General features: G+C 38.4%; 1 pseudogene; it reads left to right on the plus strand.

The window, feature by feature from the left end:
• Nucleotides 1-6,491: 6,491 nt before the first annotated feature.
• LOC102276490 (developmentally-regulated GTP-binding protein 1 pseudogene) lies at nucleotides 6,492-8,243 on the plus strand (annotated as a pseudogene).
• The last annotated feature ends 2,394 nt before the right edge of the window (nucleotides 8,244-10,637 follow it).

The raw sequence follows: 10,637 nt of genomic DNA on the forward strand, positions 1-10,637 counted from the left end.
AAATGCCAAGTGTGTTCACACCGTCTTTGGACTTGGTTGATCCTGACTCAGCTACCTTTACCCAGAAAAGGAAGAAGCCACCAGGTCTCAGCTGAAAGAGACAATAACTTCTGCATTTACTCCATAAAAATCCTTTGGTTCTTAGAAGTCATTTGTATTATTTTATTTTCTTCTGGCTTTATTTAAATTTCCTTTGGAATATCAATGTCTTTGTTACTGGTTTCTAAGAACTCATTAATGACAAAGGACGTTAACCATTTGTCATGCAGTGCAAATGAAATATCATGTTTTATTGGCATCAATTTACTATGGTGGTCTGTATTTTTGTTATGTATTAAAATATAATTATGTAGTGATTAAAAAAACAAAACAAAAAACTGCAGTCAGTAAGCAACAGGAAACATTGCCGGTCGCCTTGAGTTTCCCGGTTTTGCAGGCCCTAAGCCTTGAAAATAAACTCATCTTTCTGCTTTGTTTTATTCAGTGTGCAGAATTTGGTTTTGGACAATACATACCTGTGCACCCATAAGAGCCAGAAGTCCATACTTTTTTTTTTTTTTTTTTTTTTGTTTTATGATTTCTTTTTTTTTTTTTTTTTTTTTTTAATTTCTCCTCCCCTCCCCATACCATCCCCTGGGCCTTCCCAGCGCACCAGCCCCAAGCATCCAACATCGTGCACTGAACCTGGACTGGCATCTCGTTTCATACATGACATTTCACATGTTTCAATGCCATTCTCCCAAATCTTCCCACCCTCTCCCACAGAGTCCATAAGACTGTTCTATACATCAGTGTCTCTTTTGCTGTCTCAGATACAGGGTTATCGTTACCATCTTTCTAAATTCCATATATATGTGTTAGTATACTTATTTATGTTTTTCCTTCCGCTTACTTCACTCTGTATAATAGGCTCCAGTTTCATCCACCTCATTAGAACTGATTCAAATGTATTCTTTTTAATGGCTGAGTAATACTCCATTGTGTATATGTACCACAGCTTTCTTATCCATTCATCTGCTGATGGACATCTAGGTTGCTTCCATGTCCTGGCTATTATAAACAGTGCTGCGATGAACATTGGGGTACATGTGTCTCTTTCCCTTCTGGTTTCCTCAGTGTGTATGCCCAGCAGTGGGATTGCTGGATCATAAGGCAGTTCTATTTCCAGTTTTTTAAGGAATCTCCACACTGTTCTCCATAGTGGCTGTACTAGTTTGCATTCCCACCAACAGTGTAAGAGGGTTCCCTTTTCCACACCCTCTCCAGCATTTATTATTTGTAGACTTTTGGATCGCAGCCATTCTGACTGGTGTGAAATGGTACCTCATAGTGGTTTTGATTTGCATTTCTCTGATAATGAGTGATGTTGAGCATCTTTTCAAGTGTTTGTTAGCCATCTGTATGTCTTCTTTGGAGAAATGTCTATTTAGATCTTTGGCCCATTTTTTGATTGGGTCATTTATTTTTCTGGAGTTGAGCTGGAGGAGTTGCTTGTATATTTTTGAGATTAGTTGTTTGTCGGTTGCTTCATTTGCTATTATTTTCTCCCATTCTGAAGGCTGTCTTTTCACCTTGCTAATAGTTTCCTTTGATGTGCAGAAGCTTTTAAGTTTAATTAGGTCCCATTTGTTTATTTTTACTTTTATTTCCAATATTCTGGGAGGTGGGTCATAGAGGATCCTGCTGTGATGTATGTCAGAGAGTGTTTTGCCTATGTTCTCCTCTAGGAGTTTTATAGTTTCTGGTCTTATGTTGAGATCTTTAATCCATTTTGAGTTTATTTTTGTATATGGTGTTAGAAAGTGTTCTAGTTTCATTCTTTTTACAAGTGGTTGACCAGATTTCCCAGCACCACTTGTTAAAGAGATTGTCTTTAATCCACTGTATATTCTTGCCTCCTTTGTCAAAGATAAGGTGTCCATATGTGCGTGGATTCATCTCTGGGCTTTCTATTTTGTTCCATTGATCTATATTTCTGTCTTTGTGCCAGTACCATACTGTCTTGATAACTGTGGCTTTGTAGTAGAGCCTAAAGTCAGGTAGGTTGATTCCTCCAGTTCCATTTTTCTTTCTCAAGATCGCTTTGGCTATTCGAGGTTTTTTGTATTTCCATACAAATTGTGAAATTATTTGTTCTAGCTCTGTGAAGAATACTGTTGGTAGCTTGATAGGGATTGCATTGAATCTATAAATTGCTTTGGGTAGTATACTCATTTTCACTATATTGATTCTTCCAATCCATGAACATGGTATATTTCTCCATCTATTAGTGTCCTCTTTGATTTCTTTCACCAGTGTTTTATAGTTTTTTCTATATATAGGTCTTTAGTTTCTTTAGGTAGATATATTCCTAAGTATTTTATTCTTTTCGTTGCAATGGTGAATGGAATTGTTTCCTTAATTTCTCTTTCTGTTTTCTCATTATTAGTGTATAGGAATGCAAGGGATTTCTGTGTGTTGATTTTATATCCTGCAACTTTACTATAATCATTGATTAGTTCTAGTAATTTTCTGGTGGAGTCTTTAGGGTTTTCTATGTAGAGGATCATGTCATCTGCAAATAGTGAGAGTTTTACTTCTTCTTTTCCAATTTGGATTCCTTTTATTTCTTTTTCTGCTCTGATTGCTGTGGCCAAAACATCCAAAACTATGTTGAATAGTAATGGTGAAAGTGGGCACCCTTGTCTTGTTCCTGACTTTAGAGGAAATGCTTTCAATTTTTCACCATTGAGGATAATGTTTGCTGTGGGTTTGTCATATATAGCTTTTATTATGTTGAGGTATGTTCCTTCTATTCCTGCTTTCTGGAAAGTTTTTATCATAAATGGGTGTTGAATTTTGTCAAAGGCTTTCTCTGCATCTATTGAGATAATCATATGGTTTTTGTTTTTCAATTTGTTAATGTGGTGTATTACATTGATTGATTTATGGATATTGAAGAATCCTTGCATCCCTGGGATAAAGCCCACTTGGTCATGGTGTATGATCTTTTAATGTGTTGTTGGATTCTGATTGCTAGAATTTTGTTTAGGATTTTTGCATCTATGTTCATCAGTGATATTGGCCTATAGTTTTCTTTTTTTTGTGGCATCTTTGTCAGGTTTTGGTATTAGGGTGATGGTGGCCTCATAGAATGAGTTTGGAAGTTTACCTTCCTCTGCAATTTTCTGGAAGAGTTTGAGTAGGATAGGTGTTAGCTCTTCTCTAAATTTTTGGTAGAATTCAGCTGTGAAGCCGTCTGGACCTGGGCTTTTGTTTGCTGGAAGATTTTTGATTACAGTTTCAATTTCCGTGCTTGTGATGGGTCTGTTAAGGTTTTCTATTTCTTCCTGGTCGAGTTTTGGAAAGTTGTACTTTTCTAAGAATTTGTCCATTTCTTCCTCGTTGTCCATTTTATTGGCATATAATTGTTGATAATAGTCTCTTATGATCCTTTGTATTTCTATGTTGTCTGTTGTGATCTCTCCACTGTCATTTCTAATTTTATTGATTTGATTTTTCTCCCTTTGTTTCTTGATGAGTCTGGCTAATGGTTTGTCAATTTTATTTATCCTTTCAAAGAACCAGCTTTTGGCTTTGTTGATTTTTGCTATGGTCTCTTTTGTTTCTTTTGCATTTATTTCTGCTCTAATTTTTAAGATTTCTTTCCTTCTACTAACCCTGGGGTTCTTCATTTCTTCCTTTTCTAGTTGCTTTAGGTGTAGAGTTAGGTTATTTATTTGACTTTTTTCTTGTTTCTTGAGGTGTGCCTGTATTGCTATGAACTTTCCCCTTAGGACTGCTTTTACTGTGTCCCACAGGTTTTGGGTTGTTGTGTTTTCATTTTCATTCGTTTGTATGCAAATTTTGATTTCTTTTTGATTTCTTCTGTGATTTGTTGGTTATTCAGCAGCGTGTTGTTCAGCCTCCATATGTTGGAATTTTTAATAGTTTTTCTCCTAATTGAGATCTAATCTTACTGCATTGTGGTCAGAAAAGATGCTTGGAATGATTTCTATTTTTTTGAATTTACCAAGGCTAGCTTTATGGCCCAGGATGTGATCTATCCTGGAGAAGGTTCCATGTGCGCTTGAGAAAAAGGTGAAATTCATTGTTTTGGGATGAAATGTCCTATAGATATCAATTAGGTCTAACTGGTCTATTGTATCGTTTAAAGTTTGTGTTTCCTTGTTAATTTTCTGTTTAGTTGATCTATCCATAGGTGTGAGTGGGGTATTAAAGTCTCCCACTATTATTGTGTTATTATTTTAATTCTCCTTTCATACTTGTTAGCATTTGTCTTACATACTGCGGTGCTCCCATGTTGGGTGCATATATATTTATAATTGTTATATCTTCTTCTTGGATTGATCCTTTGATCATTATGTAGTGACCTTCTTTGTCTCTTTTCACAGCCTTTGTTTTAAAGTCTATTTTATCTGATATGAGTATTGCTACTCCTGCTTTCTTTTGGTCCCTATTTGCATGGAAAATCTTTTTCAGCCCTTCACTTTCAGTCTGTATGTGTCCCCTGTTTTGAGGTGGGTCTCCTGTAGACAACATATGTAGGGGTCTTGTTTTTGTATCCATTCAGCCAGTCTTTGTCTTTTGGTTGGGGCATTCAACCCATTTACGTTTAAGGTAATTACTGATAAGTATGATCCCGTTGCCATTTACTTTATTGTTTTGGGGTTCAATTTATACACCATTTTTTGTGTTTCCTGTCTAGAGAATATCCTTTAGTATTTGTTGTAGAGCTGGTTTGGTGGTGCAGAATTCTCTCAACTTTTGCTTGTCTGAGGAACTTTTGATTTCTCCTTCATACTTGAATGAGATCCTTGCTGGGTACAATAATCTGGGCTGTAGGTTATTTTCTTTCATCATTTTAAGTATGTCTTGCCATTCCCTCCTGGCTTGAAGAGTTTCTATTGAAAGATCAGCTGTTATCCTTATGGGAATTCCCTTGTGTGTTATTTGTTGTTTTTCCTTGCTGCTTTTAATATTTGTTCTTTGTGTTTGATCTTTGTTAATTTGATTAATATGTGTCTTGGGGTGTTTCGCCTTGGGTTTATCCTGTTTGGGATTCTCTGGGTTTCTTGGACTTGGGTGATTATTTCCTTCCCCAGTTTAGGAAGTTTTCAACTATTATCTCCTCAAGTATTTTCTCATGGTCTTTCTTTTTGTCTTCTTCTTCTGGAACCCCTATGATTCGGATGTTGTAACGTTTAATATTGTCCTGGAGGTCTCTGAGATTGTCCTCATTTCTTTTAATTCGTTTTTCTTTTATTCTCTCTGATTCATTTATTTCTACCATTCTATCTTCTAATTCACTAATCCTATCTTCTGCCTCTGTTATTCTACTATTTGTTGCCTCCAGAGTGTTTTTAATTTCATTTATTGCATTATTCATTGTATATTGACTCTTTTTTATTTCTTCTAGGTCCTTGTTAAACCTTTCTTGCATCTTCTCAATCCTTGTCTCTAAGCTATTTATCTGTGATTCCATTTTAATTTCAAGATTTTGGATCAATTTCACTATCATTATTCGGAATTCTTTATCAGGTAGATTCCCTATCTCTTCCTCTTTTGTTTGGTTTGGTGGGCATTTATCCTGTTCCTTTATCTGCTGGCTATTCCTCTGTCTCTTCATCTTGTTTAAATTGCTGAGTTTGGGGTGTCCTTTCTGTATTCTGGCAGTTTGTGGAGTTCTCTTTATTGTGGCTATTCCTCGCTGTGTGTGGGTTTGTACAGGTGGCTTGTCAAGGTTTCCTGGTTAGGGAAGCTTGTGTCAGTGTTCTGATGGGTGGAACTGTATTTCTTCTCTTTGTTCAGTAGCGCTGTGGGGAGGGAGGGAGGGATGCTGCAAGCAAATAACACTGGCGTGCGCTCGCAGTGCCTCAGCCACACTGGGTCTGCCCCCGCTCACTGCGCGTGTAGCCTCCCTGCCCACACTGCTCAGGCTCTAGGTTGTTCCGCCGGGAACAATCCGAGGCTGGCCCTGGGTTGCATGTACCTCCCAGGTCCAAGCCGCTCAGGTTCAGGCACTCGGGTAGTCCTCAGAGGCGCAGACTCAGTTGGGCCTGAGTATTGTGCTCTTCCCAGGTCCGAGCAGCTCAAGTGATGAGGTGTTTGGCGAGCGCCAATGCTGCGACTTATCGCCTCCCCGCCACTCGGTTATCTGGGCGCAAAACCGGCGCACCTTCTTAGGCAGATGTTAACCGTCCAGACCCCCAAGAAGTTTTAGTTAGCAAAGAAGCCTGCTTACAGTTTTATAGATAATGTCTCTCTGTGGCTGCGATTGCCCCCTTCCGGCTCTGGCTGCCTGTCACCGGAGGGGGAAGGTCTGCAGCCGGCTATCTCTGTTCAATTCTTTGTTCCGTGTGCGGGCCTGGCGGTGTCTTAGGTTGGGGCTGGCTTTTCGCGTGGTAGATATCCCACAGTCTGGTTTGTTAGCCCAAATTATTTCGCTCAGATAGTGCTCAGGTATTCAGGCCAGATTCTTACTCTAAGCGATGCAGTCCGCGCTGCGCCTCCCTGCCCAGCCCCTGCTTGTTAATGGCACGTGCAGGCGTCTGCGCTGCTTCTCCGCTGGCGGAGTTACCGTAGGACTCGCAATCTTCGAGTTTTAATTGTTTATTTATTTTTTCTTCCTGTTATGTTGCCCTCTGTGCTTCCAAAGCTCGGCACAGATTCGGCAGTGAGAAGGTTTCCTGGTGTTTGGAAACTTCTCTCTTTTAAGACTCCCTCCCGGGACGGAGCTCCGTCCCTCCCTCTTTGTCTCTTTTTTTGTCTTTTATATTTTTTCCTACCTTCTTTCGAAGAGTTGGATTGCTTTTCTGGGTGCCTGATGTCCTCTGCCGGCATTCAGAAGTTGTTTTGTGGAATTTACTCGACGTTTAAATGTTCTTTTGATGAATTTGTGGGGGAGAAAGTGTTCTCCCTGTCCTACTCCTCCGCCATCTTGGCTCCTCTCCCCAGAAGTCCATACTGAATGACACAACCCATGCCCTAAAAAAGAAATGACAGAAAACCTTCTTCAAAAAACGGGGAACGGAAAGTTTGTCTACACCCGGCCGCACTGTGTTGTCGTGGAGAGTTACTGAGTGTCACACTGAACTTTCGGGAGAAGTAGCAGGTATCGCGCCTGCGCACAGCAGTAGCTCCTGCTGGCGGTGGCAGGTCCGCTGACAGATGTGTGACAGAAGCAGTCTGTGTGGAGGCCCCTGCACCCCAGGGAAATCGCCACCATTAGCAGCATCTTAGCCGACACCTCTGGGATCGAAGCCGAGATGGCTCAGGCTAAAAGTACAAAACCACTGCTTAGAGCTGCTTAAGGCTCTCTCTGTTAAGCTTCACAGAAAACTCGTTTCTCCAAAAGGTGGTGGTGCTGGTGAGCCAGGTTTTGGTGTGGCCAAGAGAGGTGATGCTCCAATTGAGTTAGTGGGCTTTCTAACTATGGGGACGTCCAAGCAGTTCAGTAGCTTGGCCAAAGTATATTCCGAGATGGCAGCTGGGATTCACTCCTCTGACCACTGTGTCATCAGACACAAAGGAACCAAGGTCCAGCTCCTGGATCCCTCAGATATCATTGAAAGTGTCAAGGATGGAAAAGGTAGAGAGGCCGTCAAGTCATTGCAGTGGCCCGAATGTGTCACTTGACCCTGATTGTTCTGGGTGCTCTGAAACCTTTGAGACATAAGAATATAATTGAAAATGAGCTGGATGCCTTTGGCATTCGCTTGAACAGCAAACCCTTTAATATTGGCTTTCAGAAGACGGATAAAGGAAGCATTACTCTGAAGGCCACTTGCTGCCAGAGTGAGCTGGATGCTGAAATTGTAAAGAGCATTCTAGCTGAGTACAAAGTTCGTAATGCTGACGTGACCATAGCAATACCACAGGGAATTACTTCACTGATGAGGTGGAAAGAAGCAATTTATATCCTCTGTAACTGTGTGTTAGTTAAAGAAGATTGATCAGATCTCCACTGAGATATTGTATATCATCTATAAGAAGTCTCACTGTACCCACCTCTGCCCATCACTGGGATTTTGATAAATTGTTGGAAAAGATCTGGTAGTATCTGAAATTTGTGAGGACTTAGATTAAACCCAAAGGCCAGTTCCCAGATTAAACATACCCAGTTACCTTACCCAGGACAACAATGAGGATTACTGCTGAAAATTAATGAAAATATTATCAAAGAATTTAAATATGTTCCAGTCTGTGGTTTCTCTGTGAAAGACACACATGAAAATAGTTAATGGTTGGGGAATAAGAATGTCATTCAGATATGTAAACCTTCTTTTTCCCCATCTTCCATGCCAACCACTACAGCCTTCCCCATGACTAAGAAAACTACCCCAAACCCATTCTGGATTTGGATCAGGATTCATAGGAGGGAGATGGATGCACCCAAACTGGAACTTCATTTATTTTCATGTCATCTTGTACTTGGAACTGCATGAAGGGCCAGGTTTAAAATATATATATATTCATTAAGATTTATTTATTTATTATTTATCTATTTGACGATTTATAATTAAGATGGTCATAGGATCATAAACATTTTTGAAATCTTGTTCAGGGCATGAGTATGCAAATCTGCAAATATGTAAACAAGGACACCTTAACTGAGGTGAGGCTAATGAATATTTAATAAATTCTTGAGCGACGTAACCTTTCAGTGATGGTGCTATCTCTGATTTTCATGCTTGCATGTAAGACACATCAGTAATTACTTATTTAAACTTTCATCTGTCATCATTTAATTAGTGGAAATAAATACAAACCTGAATATATTATACTATTGAAAAAATGACAAAATATTATAAATACCAAAGAGAAAAAAATTGTGAGAGCTCATTTAAGACCACTTCTGTTGTTTTATAAATATCTTTATTTACAGAGATATATTAAGATAAATATCAGCTTTATGGCAACCCAGATATTTCTGTTGACTTATGAATATGATTGATTAGAACTGCTACAAAACAGAAGAAAAGGTAAATCCTTAAAATATTCAATTTTGGAATGTGTCCATGACCTTTTGTGCCTTGTGCCAATGTGATGAATTATTCATAGAACACTGATAACACTGTGACACATAAGTCTTATACACAAGGAATCACTGAACTGGGAAATGGAAGATTGTAATTCTCATTTTGGCTCTGTCATTACCTTTTGACCTTAGCCAATTCATTCATTCATTCAACAAAATCTTAGGAAATTTCTCCCATGTGCTATGCACTATACCAAGGAATGGGATGTAGCAATTAACAAAATGTCCCCAAACTCATAAAACTTACAATACAGTCATTTAACTTCTATTCATTTACTTTCTAGTCAAGACACATGATTTTTTTTAGTCTCAAGTGCTTTCATTTTTAAATGAAAGAATTGGGTATTTATAATATCCTATCCTGAGTCCTCATCAATAAAACACATGTTTTCATATGTACTTCATAGTAATTATAGGTTGTCCTGTTGCAAAGTTCTTATGTGACCACCAGCAACTGTTTCTTGAGCCAACTGGCATTCTGTTATGTGTCAGATGCTATCAGAGTACTCACTAAACAATGCACATGTCCATTTCATCACCTTGAACTAACTCAGAGCATTCCAACCAGTGTGAATGGGCTGTGGGAGTGGGAGATGACGGTAGTTCCCTCTAGCTTTAGGGTAGTCTGATAAGGATATGATAGGTTAGAGTACCTGGCTTGTGATCTCCTAAAGGAAACAACCTCATATATCTCCTTTATTGTATTGTATACATATTTCATTTTATAGGTATACCATGATGTGAAAGAAATTGGAAAGTATTACTCTACACAACCAATTTACAAAATAAAAATGCAAATATTACAAAGTATTAAAGAAAAAAGCAAATTATAAGAGCAGAAGAAAATTAGGAAATAGTTACTGTCAAGTTCTAAACATCTTTTAGAGCACCAAAACTAATTTAATATTATCTGCATAAAATTGGAACCAACAGATATTAGACTATTTCAAAGAATACAAAACTATACATGATTATGCCATCAAATCTAAAGTGAAGGAATAAGTAGCATCTTTTGTCAGAAGTCTCAAGCTAGAAATTAATCATTTCAGTTTATGAAGCGAAGTCCCCTTCCCCTTTTTATGATATGTTTATAAATAATCATTCTCTAAAAGGGTTATAAATAGCCTCTATGTTTGTAAAGTTGAAAAATATACATTACCAAACCTAAATTCCACTGATTACATCCCTTTCATCCTAAAGGATAATTATTTTTAAAGCTTTCTTGTTCTGACTTAAATATAAATAAATAAATTGGATCAGAGCCCTGATTTATTTAAGAACTCCTGTTGATCCTACCTACCATCCCTCAAGTTGCTCAAATCTGTCCACCTGCACATTTACATAGCCACTACCTTAAGTCTGTCTTTTATGTCTATCATCCAGTCCACCTCCCCATTGTTTCCAGAATGCTTCCCTGTACTCTTCAAAGTGTTTTGAAGGATCCACTTTGTCTATAGAAATGGCTTTCACTGAAGGATAAATATGCAAGCTACTATAGCCTTAAAACTGTTTTAGGGAGGGATTTGTATGTTTTTCAAGTAGATTTTATTTAAGAATTAATGACACTGGTCAGCTGACTAAAGTCAAAGTTCTTTGA

This window comes from Bos mutus, chromosome 4, assembly GCF_027580195.1.
Source record: "Bos mutus isolate GX-2022 chromosome 4, NWIPB_WYAK_1.1, whole genome shotgun sequence".
In the NCBI taxonomy this organism is placed as follows: Eukaryota; Metazoa; Chordata; class Mammalia; order Artiodactyla; family Bovidae; genus Bos; species Bos mutus.